The sequence below is a fragment of the Pleurodeles waltl genome, chromosome 2_2, assembly GCF_031143425.1.
Source record: "Pleurodeles waltl isolate 20211129_DDA chromosome 2_2, aPleWal1.hap1.20221129, whole genome shotgun sequence".
NCBI classification, from domain to species: domain Eukaryota; kingdom Metazoa; phylum Chordata; class Amphibia; order Caudata; family Salamandridae; genus Pleurodeles; species Pleurodeles waltl.
Window position 1 is genome coordinate 373,188,334 of NC_090439.1, and position 19,744 is coordinate 373,208,077.

Consider the following 19,744-nt stretch of genomic DNA (forward strand, 5'->3'; position numbering starts at 1 on the left):
GAAACTAACCTAATATAAGGAAACACTCTCCAGAGGCCCACACAACGCGCCGAAGCAGTCATGGATAGAGAGCTGCAGATCATGCCAGACCTGCTCCTTGCCATATACCTCTACAACCGAGACCGCAGACGAAGATGACAACGGTATGTACCGCAACCTACTAAACAAGGGAAGAAAGGGCACAGTTACATACCCACCCACTCCACCCACCCTGCAATGCTCCCACAACCCTTCACAGCAGCACAACCCATACACCCCACAGCAAGAGGTACTTACTCGACACAAGGCAAATCCAACCTGACCATAGTACATACAAATGCCCCACACCCACAAACAATGAAAGGAACAAGAGTGTGCTGCCAAAACACAGGGCACCCATAAATATTTATTTCAGAGCTAACTATTCACAACAAGGCCAATGGGCAGTCCATAGTGCCAGATGTGTTTGGCCTACAATGTCCCCAACCTGACTCCCAAACGTGCACAGTACTTCACCTAATGGGGCAACAATGGGGCATTAAGGCACCTCAGGGAACAGGTGCAGGGGGTGGTGGGGATTTGTGACGGGGTGGGGCTTGGACTTGCGCTCGGAAGGTGGAGGGGGTTTGGGTTTGGCTTTGGAAGGTGGGGGTGTGTGCTTCGACTGGGTGGAGCCAGATGGAATTGGCTCAGCACGGGGCTTCTTCCTCTCTGGGGAAGGGGCACGGGAATGTGGAGGGAGGACAGTGGCGGGCTGTGAAGTGGAAGGAGTGGAAAGGGCAAGGAGGTGCGCACGCTTAGGGACAAGACAGGGTGGGCCAGTAGGTTGGAAGAGGTCAGCACGGGAGAGGAAAAGTTTCTTGGGTTCAATTGGGTTGGGCCTGGAGTAGGGCATGGGAGTAGAGGCAGAGGGTGTGGACGTCGGTAGTGTAGTGGTGCATGTCATGGGTGCAGGTGACTGGACAGTATGCTGAGGTGTGGTGGATGTGTGATGGGTGGGTGTCTTGGTGCGTTTGTGTGTTTTTGGAGGAGGGGGTGGACACAGTGGGAGAAGACAGGCTGCCAGTGTGGATGTATGTTGTGTGTGTGTCTGCAAGTCTGGTGAGTGTGCTGCATATGTCAATTACAGTAGTTGTGGTGAGTGCAGGTGTGGTGTCTGGGGTGCATGTATGGATGTCTGCTATTGTGGTGAGTGCAGGAATAGGCCCAGCAACAGTGACTGAAGGTGCAGTGCTTGTGGGTGTGCATATAGAGGGGACAGACAGGGAGGCAGAAGAGGTGGGCACACCAGGGGTAGTGGATGTTGCTGTGTGTGCATGTGTATGTTGGCTGTGTAAATGCTTGTGATAGGAGGTGTGGTGCTTGTGTTTAGAAGTGTGCTTTTTGTGTGTTGAGGTGCTTGACTGGGTGTCAGATTGTGTGCTTTGGACGGGTGAAGGGAGTGGGGTGCTGGAAGGAGTAGAGGAGGTTGGAGGGGGGGCGAATGACCAGGGAAACTTGCCTGCCATCCAAGAGAAGGCCAGAGCCTTAAAAGATCTCTGTAGGCCATACACGGCACCGTGAATGCCATACAGATAGGCATTTGTCTTCTGCAAATTTGATGCTAGCTCCTGGATGGCATTGACGATGGTTGTCTTCCCTACAGAGATCGTTCTCAGCAGGTCAATAGCTTCCTCTGTGAGGGCAACAGGGCTGACTAAAGGGAGGAGGTGCCTGGGGTGAAGGAAAGGCCCACCCTTCTGGGTGAGCGGGCACGGGCAACTCAGTGGGGGAGCAAAAGGGAGGGCAGTGATGGCATGGGGTGGCAGAAGATGTTACTGTAGGGGTGTGCCCACTAGGGTCTGTCACTGCCAGGGAGCCCCCATCGGAGGAGGTATCAGAGTCACTACCTCCAGTGGTAGTTGCCTCCCCGTGGTACTCCCCTCGTCCTCCAACCCACTGGTCGGATGACTCTGCCTCAGAGGATCCGTGGCCCGCTGCATCCCCACTAGCTGGTGCCTCAGCTCCCTCACCAGATGATGCTGATGTACACAAACAACACAAGAGAACAGGGATGGAGAGACAAAACAGGAGAGACACTTGTAAATATCTGAAAGGAGTGAACATAGTGGCCAGACATACACCCACCCAGAAGACCCCCCCTAATAGGCAGCCCCTTCCACTATGCCCATGCCACTGACTAGTGACCAGAACCCTGCTCTGCACCGATGCCCTGAACCACCTAAGGACTCAACGTGTAGGAGACCTGACCAAAACACCCCTAGACCCTACTGGGGCCATCATGTAGATGGACTTCAGTCAGAGTCCCTGCAACTAAGCAGCATAAACCATAATGCACGCACAGACATCCATCAAGGGTTAAGATTGTGACATGAGTACTCACCCCCTTGTGACTGCTGTGCAGCGTTCAAGCGCTCTTCCAGGTCTGGGTATGCCACTGCCAGGATGCATAGCATGAGGTGGGTCAGTGCCCGACGGGTATCCCTTCCACATTGGGAGGAATTCCCCAGCTGGGCCTCACAGATTTTTCGTGCCCAGCGCCGCAGGTCCTCCCATCTCTTCTTACATTGGGTGCTCCGCCGGTTGTAGACCCCCAGGGTCCACACCTCCTAGGCAATGGCATGCCAAAGTGCCCTCTTCTGCTGGGCACTGACCTAAAAGGGAGACACAGAAATGTAACACAGAGATCAGGCACTTTGAAAATATGTACAGCTGGCTATACGCCCACTATGGGATGGAGAGTACTGACAGACTTACAGGACATACGCATTCAGCATGGCATGAACCTTGGTCCATGCAGGCTCAGAGGTACACACATATGTATTTACAACACCATCCATTACACCCAAACAGTGCCCCCAAACCCCTGACTCACCTCTACCTCTGGCTGTCCGTAGAGCTTGGCGTACAGGGGCAGGACCCCATCCACTAGCCTCTCCAATTCCTCCTGGGTCAAGGCCGGGGGCCTTTCCCCTGCAACACGAGCCACTTCCATGACCAGAGGTAGGACACAGCAGTACAGTCAGTGGAGTACCTGCTCACAGAAGATCAGGGAGTCAAGTGAAGTTAGGGTGACGTATTTGCATAGGTACCGCGGCAGTGTGCACCGTCACCACCGGCGGCGATCATGATACGCCAGGATTCCCCATTGGCATTCATTTTAACCAATGACGGTGCGGACGGCGGTAAACACCCCCTTACGCCTTTACGTCAACCACTAGCGGTATGAGGTCACTTCCACAACAACAGTTCTGGATTACAGGGGGCAGACATTTTGGCCTTAACTACGCATTAATAAAAATGATATTTGCACAATGCAGGCCCTATTGTTCACCTAACATACCTATGCATGTGACCATTAACAATACCACACATCAAACCCTGTTCACTCATTAAGGTCTAGATGAAATTCTGTCAAGAACATTTGACTTTTGAGTCCCTACAATCAAGTAAGCAGTGGACAATGAATGACAATGTATGCCTATGTATGTGTGTTCCTCACACGTGTTTCAAATCCCTCCCAGGTACCGACCCTTGTGGCAAGGAAGGGCTCCATCGGTGTACAGACCACTTGTTGATTTGCGGACCATGGTGGAGCGTCACATCATAATCAGTTACAGACTCACCCGTACAACTATTCTCGAACTTTGTGCATTACTGGATCCTGCACTAACTCCAGCAAATCGTAATCAGCATGCCATCCTTACTGAAGTGCATGTGCTCTCTGCACTCCATTTCCTGGCCACGGGTTCATTTCAAGTGACAGTGGGCATGGGTGCACGATTTCCAGAGCCAATGTTCAGCATTATACTGACAAGATTTCTAAATGCATTTGTATGACACCTGCAGTCCTATGTGAGGATTCCCCAAAGTACTGACCTCCCTGCCATCAAATCTGACTTCTATGCGTTTGCCAACATACCCCATGTGATCGGTGCCATCTATGGCATCCACCTACCTATAATACCACAAAGAGTCAGTGAACAGGTGTACAGAAACAGAAAGAACTTTCACTCCATGAACATCCAATTGATATGTACTGCAGACCTCAACATCTCACATGTGAAAGCCATGTTCCCCGATTCAGTCCATGATTCCTTTGTGCTGAGGAACAGTAGTGTGCCACACAAGATGGAACAACTACAAGAGGACAGAGGGTGGATCATAGGTAGGTGTGTCTGTCAGTAACTGCCACCTAGCAGACAGCCAGGCTGTCTGACTCAGAGGCTTGACACTGACTGCTCTGTTTTGCACATTTTTCTAGGTAATTCTGGCTATCCCAACTTGCGTTGGCTCCTGACACCAGTGACTAATCCTGGGACAGATGCAGAGAGGATTTACAATGAGGTCCATGGACGTACTAGGAGGGTGATAGAGCGCACAATAGGTTTCCTGAAGGCTAGATATTGTTGTCTACATATCTCTGGTGGTTCCCTGGCCTATGGGCCTGAAAAGGTGTGTAGAGTAGTGGTGGCCTGCTGCATGCTGCACAACGTGGCAGTGAGAAATACTATCCCCCTCTTGGATGTGGATGGTACTGTAAATCCTGACCAGCTTTCTCAGACAGGGGAGGAGAGTGATGGTGATGGTGAGGAAGGGGAAGATGTACATTTCAGGACCCAACTGACACAACTCTACTTCCTGTAACTATGATGGACTAAGGGCTGACATTGGTGTTTGTGACACATACTGTCAGTGTGCTTTATCATCTGGGGGGGTTGGAATCTAATATTTGAAACTGGGTCCAGGTCTGCATGGTACCAAATACAAACTAGTTCTTTTTTTCACACCATTTAGGCACACAGGTGTACTTTCATGCTAAGCATTACCAATAAAGTAGTTATCAGCCAGTTGCATCCATACTTCACTTTGTTCACACAGTATGACAGGGGACAGTGTTACAGGTTTGGTATGTGTTTTATTTGTGGCAGAAATTGAATAGTGCAATTTACAGTGACTGCAGTTGGTCATGGGTGGTTGTCCTCAATTCCAACATGGTGGCAGCCTTGTTGTTAGTATTGATGGGTCGATCAATGCTTACATGAGTTCCTGTTGATTGTTAGCACTGTTTGGTGGTTGATTGTGTGGGATGGTTGGTGGGCAGGTTGTTGCAGAGTTACTTCTTGGAGGGGGCCTTGTTTTTGGCTGGCGTTCCAGTCCCATATCTTGGTCTGAGGGTCCATTTGGGAGCCTGCTATTGACCTAGAGGGGATAACATGGTTGTACCTTGTGTTTCCTCTGAGGTAGTTTGTGGAATGTTGCTGCTATTGCTGTCATTGTCTGGTTTGTCTCCTGTGCTGTAGTGGAGGCCTCCTGTCCTGTGTGGGTCTCAGACTGGGTTTGTACCAGCTGCAGCAGTGCTCCTGCTATGCTGGCCATTGTGGCGTTGTGCTGTTTCCACTGCTCCATGGCCTCTTGGTGGTGTTCCTGCTGCATCCTCTGACTATGCTCCAGGGTGGATACTATCTGTTCCAATCTGTCATGGGTATGTTTGTAGGCCCCCAGGACCTCAGAGATCATGTCCAGGGCTGCAGCATCCATCCTGTGGCCTCCCCCCTGGCCCACTGAGGCCCTCCCACTGGGCCTAGCCCCCTGTGCCAGTGTCCCCTGCACAGGTCTGGCGGTACCATTTGTACTGGGGCCATCGTCTTCCTGCCTGTTGGTAGGAGGGGGACTGTGGCCTCTGTACCTGTGTTCCACCAGTCTGTGGCCTAGATAAACAGGTGTGGGGATGGTTGCCCTGGGCTGATGTTGTTGGCTGGGTGGTAGGGGTGCCAGTGGTATCCTGGGTGGGGCTGCTGGATGGTGACAATCCAGGACTGTGTGAGGGGCCAGCCTGCTCATCAGTGTCCAGGGATCCATCCCCAGTGTCCTGTGAGATGCCTCTGTCTCCCTGGGGGGCACTGCCACTCCTTCTCCTGTCTGTCAGGGTAGCATGGGTGATGGTGCCTGTTGGGGGAAAGGGACATGTTTGTTGCTAATGCAGGATCGGATGGGGTGCACAGTGCTGGGCTGTTTTGGGCAGGTGTAACTTGTTGGGGGCCATGCAGGGTGCCTTTATGAGGTTTGCACTGCATTTTGTTTTGGATGTGGAGAAGCAATGTGGGTGGTGTCATGCCATTGTGAATCCTTGCAGGGGTAGGTGGCTGTGCACAGGGGGAGGGATGTGGGCCTGTTAGTGGGTTTGTGGGCATGCGGGGGAGTAGATTCAGTGGCTGTGGGCTGGGTGGAGTAGTGGTCCTGGTGGGTGTTTGTGGGGTGGGGTGTGGTGGTGCATGCATTCTAGGTGTGATGTATATGGGGTAAATGTAGATGACTTACCTGAGTCCATTCCTCCAGTGAGTCCAGTGAGTCCCTCAGGGTGCAGGATGGCCAGTACCTTTTCCTGCCAGTCAGTGTATTTGGGTGGTGTTGGTGGTGGTCCTCCCCCAGTCTTCTGGACTGCAATGTGGTGCCTTGATGCCATGGCCTTGACATTCCCCTGCAGGTCGTTCCATCTCTTGCGGATGTCGTCCCTGGTGCGTGGATGGTGTCCCACTGCATTGACCGTGTTGACAATGGTCTGCCATAGCTCCATCTTCCTGCCGATGGCTATGTGCTGCACCTGAGCCCCGAATAGTTGTTGCTCCAACTTCAGTATCTAATCCACCATGGTCCTTAGTTCCCTTTCTGTGAAGCGTGGATGTTTGGGGGGGTGGCCTGGTGAGTGTGGTGAATGGTGTCGGGGTTGGAATTGCGGTGAGGGTGCTCTCTGTGGGTCGGTGTGAGTCTCGTGTATAGTGGCATTCGGTGTCTACTTCTGCTGCTATCTGTCTTATTTGGCCTGGTTTTTTTGCAAAGGATTGTGGGTTGTGTATGTGAGAGTTTTATGATGTTGTGGATGTGTGTCAGGTGTGTGGGTTTCTAGCTTATCCAACGTGTATACTTCTTGCTGTTGGGTCCACTTGCCGCCCGTGGCAGTCTGCACCGCCAATGGTCGTTCGACTTCCACTGACCGCCAAGGTGATTTGTGCATCATTATTTGGAGGGCAGGATGTGGGTGTGCTCGGCGGTGGCGGGGTGGAAGGTCCAGCATTTCCGCTGACAGGGTCCTGGCGGTGACTGGTGGACTGGTGATTTTTGGTGGGTTCGGGATTTTGGTTCATTATATGGAGGGTTTCTATTCATCTCCAGCGACGGTCTTCTGTTCACCACCGCCACGGCGGTCGGCAGTGTTTACCGTCATGTTCATAATGACCACTTATGCTCTGTGATTGTTTCTCACTACCTCATTGGCAATTCATGCCTCTCTGCACTGTATGACACTTCACCCCAGCATGTCCAATGACATGTCCTTTTGCACTTGTGTAGTATCACAATAGAATGTGTCACACTAATGGACTCAAAATCCTGGTCTATGTAAACATAGCACTACAACACTTTAAAATAAATAGCACTTACCCAACCTCTTTGTCTCTGTGTATTGTGACACATCAACCGTAAGGGAGAATAGTGATGTTTGCCTCATGTCAATGCTCATAGAATGTCAATACAACTGCCTTGAAACAATGTGGGATGATAACTATGCACTGGGATCTGGATTGTACCATCATCGGCCCTTCATCAATGTTAAATCTGAAGTAAATAGAAAAATGTAAATATAATGCTGTGTTCGACAGAATAAGTCTGCTTCAAGGGAAGTCTAAGCAGAAAATCATTGTCTTCAAATTTTTCTTCCAGACAATCTTTAGGTATGTGACATTTGACTCAAAAATGTCATCACATAGACCATACAGCAGGAGTGGATGCGTATGAGGGAACGTACAAATAAGTAACCTGGCAATACAATGTAAGAAATGATAGGTGTGAGTTATGTATACTATACTACATGAGGTTATACCATCACTCACCTTATTAGGGTTCACATGAACATCAGGCTGCAGACAGACGTACCACAGTGTCCTCAATACCAAATCTGGTCTCAAAGTATGACAGATTGAAAACAGACATCCAAACTTAACAACACATTGGGAACCATAGTAACCTTGAGTGGTGGGTGCAATGGATGGCTTTTCTAGAGAAGCAGCTTTGGTGTAGCTGCCAATGTGACAGCTCCATTGGGATTTGGATGCAGGATGGAACACAAATGCAAATACTAAATTGACGCTTTTCATCCATGCCAAGTCCCTGATCCCCAAGCATATGACACATACTGTAAAGGAGTACCTACGTATTTATTTAACTTTAAAAATAGGATGCTAAAACTAGGGGAAACACATTAACTAGCCTAACCTATCCTAACTACACATTACCCACAACTGGCCCTAAATACCCTAAGCTAAACTTACATATCACATTTAACTAAACACTCTAACACTCTAAACATCAACCTCCCACCCCCCTTATATGACGGGACACATGGCAGACAACATATACTAACCTAAACACATACTATCTTATCCTAAACAATTATATATATTTTTGGATTTTTTTTATATGCATTTGTTTGTTTTTAATGCACAAAAACCCCAACATCATCACCCACCCACCCACAAAAAAACACATGTACAAATATCATACCCTCCACCCCCAACCCACTAATACTAACTAAACTAACAGCCTATCCTAACCTAAAACTAATCCCCCTGAACCCACTAAATATAAGAACCAGGAAAGAGTAGGGAGGGGAGGGAATCATGGCTGAGGGTCTCCAAGTCACAAGTTTGCCCTCCGCAGGGTCTCCTTTGTCCCACGCACCCTTCTGTTGATCTGGGACACCTTCTGTTGCAGCCTGTCCAGTCTGCGCAACATCCTTTGTATGTCACGTTGCATTGAACGAAATTCCACATTGTCAATGACTGCAGCAGGGGTGGTCTGAGTGCCAGTTGTGGAGGGTTGTGCAGTTGACGGTGCCATGCTTGGAAGGGGAGGTGCAGGGGCTGCTGTCAGTGGTCCAGGAGTGGAAGATGTTGATGGACCGGCAGTGGTGTCTGTCATCTTTACTGCCACTTGGGTCGTAGTGGTGGTGCTGGTGGTGGCGGCTGTTGTGGACACAGATGGCCCCCCTTCGGCAAATGCCTTCCACACCCCTGTGGCTCTCTCATGGCGATAATGCTGTGCCATGTGGCGGAACCCAGACTCAACATCCAGAATGTGGTGGTAACGCATCACCCTCCTCTGGAATTTGCAGATCTGGTTGGCATCCATATTGGCTGCTTTTAAAAAAGAGAAATCCAAACATTAGTTACATCATTGTGTGATACAGCTACTGATGATAATCGAAAAATACATCTAATGTAACCGAAACAGGCCAAATCACAGTACAGATCACAGATTGTCGCTGAGGAAGTACATGCCAACGCAGCCTACACATGTCCTATGTAACAGCACGGCAATGCTCAAAAAGATGTGTACATACTTAAATGCTCCAAGTATCATTGTTCTGCCAGTAGTCACATAACAAATGCTGCAAGTCCTCCACATGACAGGCCAACTAATGACTATCTTCTGGATGACAATCAAGGGCCACAAGATCTGTGATTTGTAAATGGAATTGCCAAGATGATATGCAGTTGCTAATCAAGAGTGGGTGTCCTAGGCTGGAACAAATAAATTACAGAATTACATGTCTGTGTACTACACTTGGATCCTCACACGTAGGTACACATATTCCATAACCCTAAGCCTGTGCCTCCGGGGGGTGGACAAGAAACACATACTTTCAAACATCAAGGACAGCCAGGAAGCTTTGGACAGCTGTCCATGGGTTTAGTCAGTCCACCACAGGTAAGGAGGGTGTCCAACTAGGATAGACACAAACATTGAACAATCCCATCCACATTTATGTTCCTAATTGCGGACAATTGTCAACATCATTTGATACCACCAATACCTGTCCTACAACAAGCACACAGATGCTAGCACCCATCTGGGCATGAGCTACATGCACACCTATGACATTGTACTCAAGTGCCACATAAACGTAGCACAACGTGTGGAGCTAGATGCTGTTAGGAAGTCAAACATACAGTCTAACATGTTCATTAGTGAACAGGGAGGCTCAGGTCTGTGGGTAATACTTTGGCATCCCTACTCTGTGTGATTGAGGGTATGACTTGCTGGCTAAATCATGCAAATGGCCCTCTCCAAATTTTTCATTACAAGAAATGTAACAACAAATGTCACCCTATTGACATGGCCATTGTGAGAAAACAGGGCTGATTGCAGAGGCCCCATAACTTTTTGCCCCCATTTTCCTCTTTTTGCTGGTGTTTTCCTGACTTTGATGGTGCCCTGGGTACTGCTAACCAGTCCCAGGGCCTGTGCTCTGTGTAAAATGGATATGCAAATTAGGCTAATTATAATTGGCTAAGTTAACCTACCTATAAGTCCCTAGTATATGGTAGGGCATGTAGGTTTAGGGACCACAGCATAGGTGGTGCACACCTAGGTGCACTGCTGAGGTGCCCAGTGTCATTTTAAAAGCAAGCCTGCCTTGCTGGCTGCTTTTAAATTAAAGTTATATGCAAATTCGACTTTGGAATTAAAGGTACTTCCAAAGTCTTAAACTACCTTATTTTTACATATAAGTCACCCCTAAGGTGTGCCCTATGTGCCCCTAGGGCTGGGTGCCATGTAACTATAAGCAGGGACTTTTTAAAAATAGATTTATAAGCCCTGGTGAGGTAAAAACAGCCAAATTCGTTTTTCCCTCATTGAAGTAAATGGCCTTCATAGGATAGAATGGGCAGACTTTATTTTAAATTTTAAAGTCTCCTTAAATGTTACATACCAAGAATTTGGTATCAAATTGATTGTTGTAATAAATCCCACAACTTCCAGTTGTTGGATTTATTATAACTAGTTCAGGTAAAAAGTTTAGACTTTACCTAAAAAGTTGCCAATTTCAGCTCTGCATTGTTTTTGCTGCTGTGCTCTGATTGGCCAGCCTGCAGCAGCTTCTGCCAGGCTGCCTTGATGAGGTGTGAAGTGGCCAGGCTTCACACAAAGGAATGTGCTTGGGGGAGAGAATCTCCCCTCAGCAGATGGTGAGGCAGGAAGGGGGAGGGCTGCCAAACTGGTCTTCAAAGGCAGAGAAGGACATTTGGAGCACCCAGCAACACCCCCACATCCTGCAACCCCAGACAATTAGGTGCCCCCTTGATTAGATTAGGAGAGGGCAGGAGAGGGGTGTGTTTATGATTTTTAGCCACACCAGTGGGTGGGCTCAGCCAGATGTAACCTCCAAAAATCAGATTCATCCATGTTGGATTTTTAGAGACTGTTGCCTTCTGGGATGGATTTTTGCCACACTTCCCAGGAACTGGTCATCACAGGGGGACGACCCTGTCCCTGATTGGAGAACCAGGGCCCCCCTGCTTTTCACCCAGGAGCAAGGATAAAACTGGCAGACCTGCACCCACACCTCAGATCCCCTCCAGAACTCAACAAGAAAGGAACTAAAGAAGAAGAAGGACTGCCCTGCTGGACCCCTGGCCTGCACCTGGACCCTGCACTCAGAAGGACTGCACCAGCTGCACACTTGGGCTTCACCACAAGAAGGACTTTGCCTGGCTTCAACTGGTTCAAGGAGGGACTCCCTGTTTGCTACAGGTGAAAAATTGCTAAACCAGAGTCCCCTGCACCAACTCCTGAAGAAAGCGACCAGCTGACCACTGTCCAGTGGCCAAAAAGGAGTTTGCACCAGGTGCATTCTGGGAGTTGAAGTCCGCACCCCCCAAGGACCATCACAGAACTTCTGGACCCTTGGGGTGAGCTGTGGACCCCAAAAGAACCTTAAAAGAACATCTGGGTGAAGCCCCAGAAGTTTGGAAAAGATTTGAGAATTTTTGGTAAAAAGCTCCAGAGAGGGACCGACCCGCCGCGGAAATTCTAGCCGGCTTGCCTCAACCGCGACCCGGCCTGACTTCGTGGTTCGTCCCGGTAAAGAAAAACATCCAAAAAAGAGACTAAGTCCGAACCTAAAAAGTTGACCGGGACCTCCCAGCCATCGTATCCGAGAAGGGCTCCATGGACGTCGGATCAAGATCCAGGTTTACCCTGGTCGAAGGATTTTCATCTCGAAAAAACGACTAAGTCCGAAGGTAAAAGTCTCCACCGAGGAAACCCACATCGCGTATCCGGACAAGGGCTCCAGGAGGTCGGATTCAACTGGCAGGTTCGTCCCGGTGAAGAAAAACTTCAAAATAAAGACTAAGTCAGAAGGTAACTTTTTAACCGAGGCCTCCCGCGACCTGTAGCCGAGCAGGGCTCCATCGCGGTCGGCCTGAAAGTTTGACTTTGCCCCGGTCGAGGTGCAACCAGATGACCCGATTGGCGCTTTTTGTTTCTAAGCGCTAGAAAAGTAATAATTCTTTAAAAATTCATATCTCCGGTTCCCCTGAACCGATTTTAATCGTTTTTGTGTCATTTTAAAGATAAAAATATAAACTATTCTTATAAATTGGTTTTGGATTTTTAAACTGTTTTCTGTGTTTTATTTAATTACTGTTTTTTGATATTTGAATGCTTTACACTTTGTCTCCTAAATTAAGCCTTGACGCTCGATGCCAAGCTACCAAGGGTTGAGCTGGGATTAATTTACTGAGACCTAACTGTACCTATGTGGAGGTTAGTGGCTTGTTGCTAGGTGTAGGTACCCACCTGCCCTACCAATAACCCATTTTCCAACATAATTGGAAGCAGCGACGGGATCCTGTACTTGTGTTCAATATCACATTACAGTTTTGGGTAAAACAAATTAAAAATCCTTTAAATTGTCCTAGTGCAAAAATTGTTTTTAATTTTTAATTGGGATTAATTTCAATTATTGAATTTTTGTAATTTTTCTAAATTCTTGTTTCCAATTTTTGCAAAAAGTTTTTGTTGACACAAAACTAGGGAACCATGGAGCTTGATCTGGCTAGCCTACCCACACTGACAGTAGTCCAGCTTAGGGGGTTGTGTATTGAAAGAGGGTTGCCTGCAACCACTGATCTCAGGAAGCAAATCCTGATCACATCCCTGACAGCATGGGCTGAGGCCCAAGAGGTAGAGTCAGAAGAAGCTCCAGAGGAGGGAGAAAGAAGGGAGGATGCAAGCTCTAACCACTCAGGGGAGGGAAGGCATCTGACCCTAAGTGAGGACGAGGAAGAACGGTCCTCAGTAAATACAGTCACTAGGGGCAGATCCAAAGCTAGTGGTGGGAAGGGGGTCCTTTCAGGAGGAGAGAACCCATCCATCAGAGAAAGAGAGCTGGAGGCCCAGCTAGCATACATAGCTTTGGAAGCAGAGAAGCTGGCCCTAGAAAAGAAAAAGTGGGCATACAAAGAGAAAAGAGATGGAGGCAGCGATAAAGAAGCTGAGGTGTCCATGGGTGGGGGAGTTTGCCCCAGATTACCCAAGGAGGTGGTTCCTGCTTATGTAGAGGGGGATGACATAGATAAGTGGCTGGGGGCCTTAGAGAGGGCACTCCAAATGAGAAGGGTTAGGCCTCAATACTGGGGTTCCCTTTTGTGGGAGTTGGTCCCCAACTCAGGGAGGGATAGGCTTCTGACCTTAAGGGGGGAGGAGGCAGATTCATACCCTAGTATGAAGAGGTGCTTAGCCAAGAAGTTTGTTCTGACCCCAGAGCAATATAGAATGAAGTTCAGGGACACCCAGAAGGTCAGTACCCAGTCTTGGGTTGACTTTGTGGACATTTCACTAAAGGCACTAGAGGGCTGGATTATTGGTAACAAAGTAGATACTTATGAGGGGTTATACAATCTGATCATGAGAGAGCACATCTTGACCAATTGTACCCAAGAAAGGTTACGCCAGCATCTAGTGGACTCTAAGCAGACCAACCCTAGAGAGCTAGGGGAGGTAGCTGATGAGTGGTTGAGAACCAGGGTGGTTGTCAAGTCCCAGGGAGGAGAGTAAATCCCACTCCCCCTCTGACCAGCAGAGACAGTTAGACCCAGGGTTAAAAAAGCTCTTGGACAGTAGGGCTTGCTTTGACTGTCAGCAGACAGGTCACTTCAGAGGAGATGCAGCCTGTCCAAAGAAGGTGGTTAGCACTGGGCTGTCCAGTGTAGCCATAGAGGAGGATTCCTCAGATGATGAAGTCCTCTTAGCATTGAGCTGGGAAACAGGACCAGATGGTAAGCTGGTGATCCCTGAGGGTGGGAGTAGGCACTTCCACCACATTCAAGTGAATGGGATCCCTACCACTGGCCTGAGAGACACCTGTGCCAGTCACACTATAGTGAGTGACCGGTTAGTGACCCCAGACATGTATGTCCCAGGAAAGACAAAGAAAGTCAGGATAGCCACAGGGGAGGTCACCTCCAAACCTGTAGCCATAGTGCCCCTAGAGAGGGAGGGTATCCTTGACTGGATTAGGGTGGTAGTCAGTGCTGACCTTCCCCTAGATTGTATCCTGGGCAATGACCTCCCAGAGGTGAGTCTGGTCACAGATGGGGTGGTCGCCCAGGGCGCCCCCCCAACCCAAAGTCCTGGGGAGTCAGTCCCTACAGTTAGGAGACAGGGGTCCCCAAGAAAAGGAAAGAAGAAAAGGAAGGGTAGGCCACTCTTAAAGAGAGTTCCAGGGAGCCAAGGGCCTTCTGCCCCAGTAAGGGGGGAGCCCAGAGTTGGCACTGGTGAGGCCTCACCTGACCCCAAGGAAGTCCTGAGTAGTCAGGCAGCTGTCCAGATGCAAGGTGTTGCCCCTGCCCTGACAGAAGGGAGAGTGGAAGGAGGGTGTCTGCCACAGGAAGTGGTAGCCCCCCACTCTAGACAGCAAGAGGGGTGCCAGGACCCCAAAATGCCCCCTAAAGCAGCTCAGCCACCTGTCAGTGGAGAGCTTAGGGTGTGGTTCTGGATACTGACAGCTGTCAGTAGCCTCTGCTGGGTGCTAGCCTTCCTGGCAGCACTGTACTTGGCCTGGGAGGCAGACCCCAGGGCCAATAGCAAAGTAGGCCTCCTGACCCTATTGGTCATGGTGGGGTTGCTCAAGTGTTGGGTGACCTCTTTGGGTAAGCTAGGTGTTGCCCTAGCAAAGTTTGGAGTAGGGGAGGTGGGCACCTCACTACCCAAGTTGGCAGAGAGAAAGAGGAAGACCCCCCTAGAGGGAAGTTTCAGTTTGAGTTGGGTCCTTTTACTGTTGGGATGGCTTCACTACCCATAGGGAGTGACCCTGACAGGAGGATATAAGGCAGAGTAGGCCCTGCAAAGGGACAGCCAGTTTTCTTCACTGTCTTCCTCGCCTAACAAGCCAGGAAGACTCTCCCAGGGTTGGGCTGAGTCTCCTGGGCGTGTGGGCTGGGGGGGGTTGTGTGAGAAAACAGGGCTGATTGCAGAGGCCCCATAACTTTTTGCCCCCATTTTCCTCTTTTTGCTGGTGTTTTCCTGACTTTGATGGTGCCCTGGGTACTGCTAACCAGTCCCAGGGCCTGTGCTCTGTGTAAAATGGATATGCAAATTAGGCTAATTATAATTGGCTAAGTTAACCTACCTATAAGTCCCTAGTATATGGTAGGGCATGTAGGTTTAGGGACCACAGCATAGGTGGTGCACACCTAGGTGCACTGCTGAGGTGCCCAGTGTCATTTTAAAAGCAAGCCTGCCTTGCTGGCTGCTTTTAAATTAAAGTTATATGCAAATTCGACTTTGGAATTAAAGGTACTTCCAAAGTCTTAAACTACCTTATTTTTACATATAAGTCACCCCTAAGGTGTGCCCTATGTGCCCCTAGGGCTGGGTGCCATGTAACTATAAGCAGGGACTTTTTAAAAATAGATTTATAAGCCCTGGTGAGGTAAAAACAGCCAAATTCGTTTTTCCCTCATTGAAGTAAATGGCCTTCATAGGCTAGAATGGGCAGACTTTATTTTAAATTTTAAAGTCTCCTTTAATGTTACATACCAAGAATTTGGTATCAAATTGATTGTTGTAATAAATCCCACAACTTCCAGTTGTTGGATTTAATATAACTAGTTCAGGTAAAAAGTTTAGACTTTACCTAAAAAGTTGCCAATTTCAGCTCTGCATTGTTTTTGCTGCTGTGCTCTGATTGGCCAGCCTGCAGCAGCTTCTGCCAGGCTGCCTTGATGAGGTGTGAAGTGGCCAGGCTTCACACAAAGGAATGTGCTTGGGGGAGAGAATCTCCCCTCAGCAGATGGTGAGGCAGGAAGGGGGAGGGCTGCCAAACTGGTCTTCAAAGGCAGAGAAGGACATTTGGAGCACCCAGCAACACCCCCACATCCTGCAACCCCAGACAATTAGGTGCCCCCTTGATTAGATTAGGAGAGGGCAGGAGAGGGGTGTGTTTATGATTTTTAGCCACACCAGTGGGTGGGCTCAGCCAGATGTAACCTCCAAAAATCAGATTCATCCATGTTGGATTTTTAGAGACTGTTGCCTTCTGGGATGGATTTTTGCCACACTTCCCAGGAACTGGTCATCACAGGGGGACGACCCTGTCCCTGATTGGAGAACCAGGGCCCCCCTGCTTTTCACCCAGGAGCAAGGATAAAACTGGCAGACCTGCACCCACACCTCAGATCCCCTCCATAAATCAACAAGAAAGGAACTAAAGAAGAAGAAGGACTGCCCTGCTGGACCCCTGGCCTGCACCTGGACCCTGCACTCAGAAGGACTGCACCAGCTGCACACTTGGGCTTCACCACAAGAAGGACTTTGCCTGGCTTCAACTGGTTCAAGGAGGGACTCCCTGTTTGCTACAGGTGAAAAATTGCTAAACCAGAGTCCCCTGCACCAACTCCTGAAGAAAGCGACCAGCTGACCACTGTCCAGTGGCCAAAAAGGAGTTTGCGCCAGGTGCATTCTGGGAGTTGAAGTCCGCACCCCCCAAGGACCATCACAGAACTTCTGGACCCTTGGGGTGAGCTGTGGACCCCAAAAGAACCTTAAAAGAACATCTGTGTGAAGCCCCAGAAGTTTGGAAAAGATTTGAGAATTTTTTGAAAAAAGCTCCAGAGAGGGACCGACCCGCAGCGGAAATTCTAGCCGGCTTGCCTCAACCGCGACCCGGCCTGACTTCGTGGTTCGTCCCGGTAAAGAAAAACATCCAAAAAAGACTAAGTCCGAACGTAAAAAGTTGACCGGGACCTCCCAGCCATCGTATCCGAGAAGGGCTCCATGGACGTCGGATCAAGATCCAGGTTTACCCTGGTCGAAGGATTTTCATCTCGAAAAAACGACTAAGTCCGAAGGTAAAAGTCTCCACCGAGGAAACCCACATCGCGTATCCGGACAAGGGCTCCAGGAGGTCGGATTCAACTGGCAGGTTCGTCCCGGTGAAGAAAAACTTCTAAATAAAGACTAAGTCAGAAGATAACTTTTTAACCGAGGCCTCCCGCGACCTGTAGCCGAGCAGGGCTCCATCGCGGTCGGCCTGAAAGTTTGACTTTGCCCCGGTCGAGGTGCAACCAGATGACCCGATTGGCGCTTTTTGTTTCTAAGCGCTAGAAAAGTAATAATTCTTTAAAAATTCATATCTCTGGTTCCCCTGAACCGATTTTAATCGTTTTTGTGTCATTTTAAAGATAAAAATATAAACTATTCTTATAAATTGGTTTTGGATTTCTAAACTGTTTTCTGTGTTTTATTTAATTACTGTTTTTTGATATTTGAATGCTTTACACTTTGTCTCCTAAATTAAGCCTTGACGCTCGATGCCAAGCTACCAAGGGTTGAGCTGGGATTAATTTACTGAGACCTAACTGTACCTATGTGGAGGTTAGTGGCTTGTTGCTAGGTGTAGGTACCTACCTGCCCTACCAATAACCCATTTTCCAACAGCCATACCTACAGGGCTGCACTACAATCCCAAAATATGACTCTATGCCACTGATTGTCCAACTCAAATAAGGAAAAATAAGTCAAACCCCAGTCAAGTCACATATCAGGTCATGTGCCAGCACATCATACATAGCTATGTGTCCAACACACAGGAGTCAGTCACCCAACAGCTGCAAACACAACACGGAACTGAAATATCAAAAGTTTCTGGACATGTCTGGGTCTGCAAATCAAGCCACTTCTCCAATTGTGTAAGGGGCAGGTCCACCCGTAAAGCATGGAAGGGTGAAATGTGCTCAATGTCTGTGCACTGTACAACACTTAAAAGTAAAATTACTGTGTGTGACATTATATCTGAAAGTCCAGCCCCTCAGGCATGATGATACTCCAACATACATACCATTGCAAACATGTATAGACCCTGTCACTCCAGTGAGTGATACACACACATATGCACACATGCAGTGGCCCTAACTATCATGTGGTGCCAAACATGATTTATCAATTGGTTGCAGACTCATTTATAGAGTTTACTCCATTTCCTCATTTGTTGTTCTAAGAGACATGCAAAGCCACATTCCTGGTGCACTGCAATACCAGTCACTCAGGTACTGTGGCTTGTGCATCAAGGGACAATCAGTTACTGTGTGATGCTCATGTGGTTTGAGTTAAGCTCATGATTTATTATGCTTTCTATGGTCCCCTACATGTGGGCCTGTGTTGTGTGTAGGTTACATATGCTACATTTACAGTGTACCCTGAGCCACATATGCCCCCTATGACACCATAATGGCAGGGGTCCTGTGCGTTACTTGATGACAATCTGATGCTAAACATGGATTGCCCATTTATCGAAATTAATACAACAAAGAAATGTATGCTGACAGTGTATATTTTGGTTATCCATGACAGAATGCATGTGCACAGGTGTAGTCATTGCACCTGAAATGTGTCACTCATCACCCTGTGTACCCATATCGAATATTGGAATTCACAGTTAGCCACATTCATCAACTTACATTAGCCAGTTTAGGAGATCAGCGGGTATACAGCAAACTGACACTGTCCCATTATTGAAACATGGTTTAGCAAATGTCCTTCTGTGTCAATCATGATGATGTAGGTTTCAATTTGTATGTACCTTGGGAATGGCAGCAGTCACAGGAATGCTTGTCTTCTGATCTTAACATACACCCAAGTCTGTGATAGCCTTCATACTTGGAAGTTAGCTATTGTACATATGCTGCGCTAGATCAGCAGGGGTGTACCAAACGTAAAGTTGCAAAGTATTTGGGGACTTTATATGTATGATGGAAATGGTCAGGGGTCCCTTGCACAACATCATGCAAGTAATACATTGTGACCATGCATTCCCCAACTTCAGGTATCCCATGATGACCCAATAATTTATGAGAAGTGCATGGCTATAAACTAACACAGATGTCAAATGCATCAGCTCTCTTCCAACTATTGTGCCCAAGGCCAATTTAAAACACACAGGTACAATGAACAGAGAGCCAGGGATGTTTTTTATTCCTCAATTTGTATCATTTGCTTCATGTTTTATGCTACAGCTATGGAAAGTAGCACCATTTAGATATGAACCCGTGTGCATTACTTTGGCATCCATTTCTAAGTTAATTGCGGCACAAACCAAGTCAAACTATCAGCCTAAGATATTACCTAAGGTTAGGAAGAACTTTGTACGTATGGCCCGGTTTACAGTTCAGACATGTATTCAAAATAATTGATGACCACATTAATTCCTTGCTTTAGCTTATGCAATACATCTCTTTCCTGGTACTCTCACAGTCCATGGATAAAACATGTGATTGAGCCGCATTACCATCACCTATTGACGTGAAAGCAGCACTAATTTACAAGATCAAGTTGTGTTTTGTAAGTTTGTGCAGCTGTTGCATCAACAAATGACGGTAATGTGTAGCAATTATTTTATAACTCAGGGCCACTCTATGTTTAA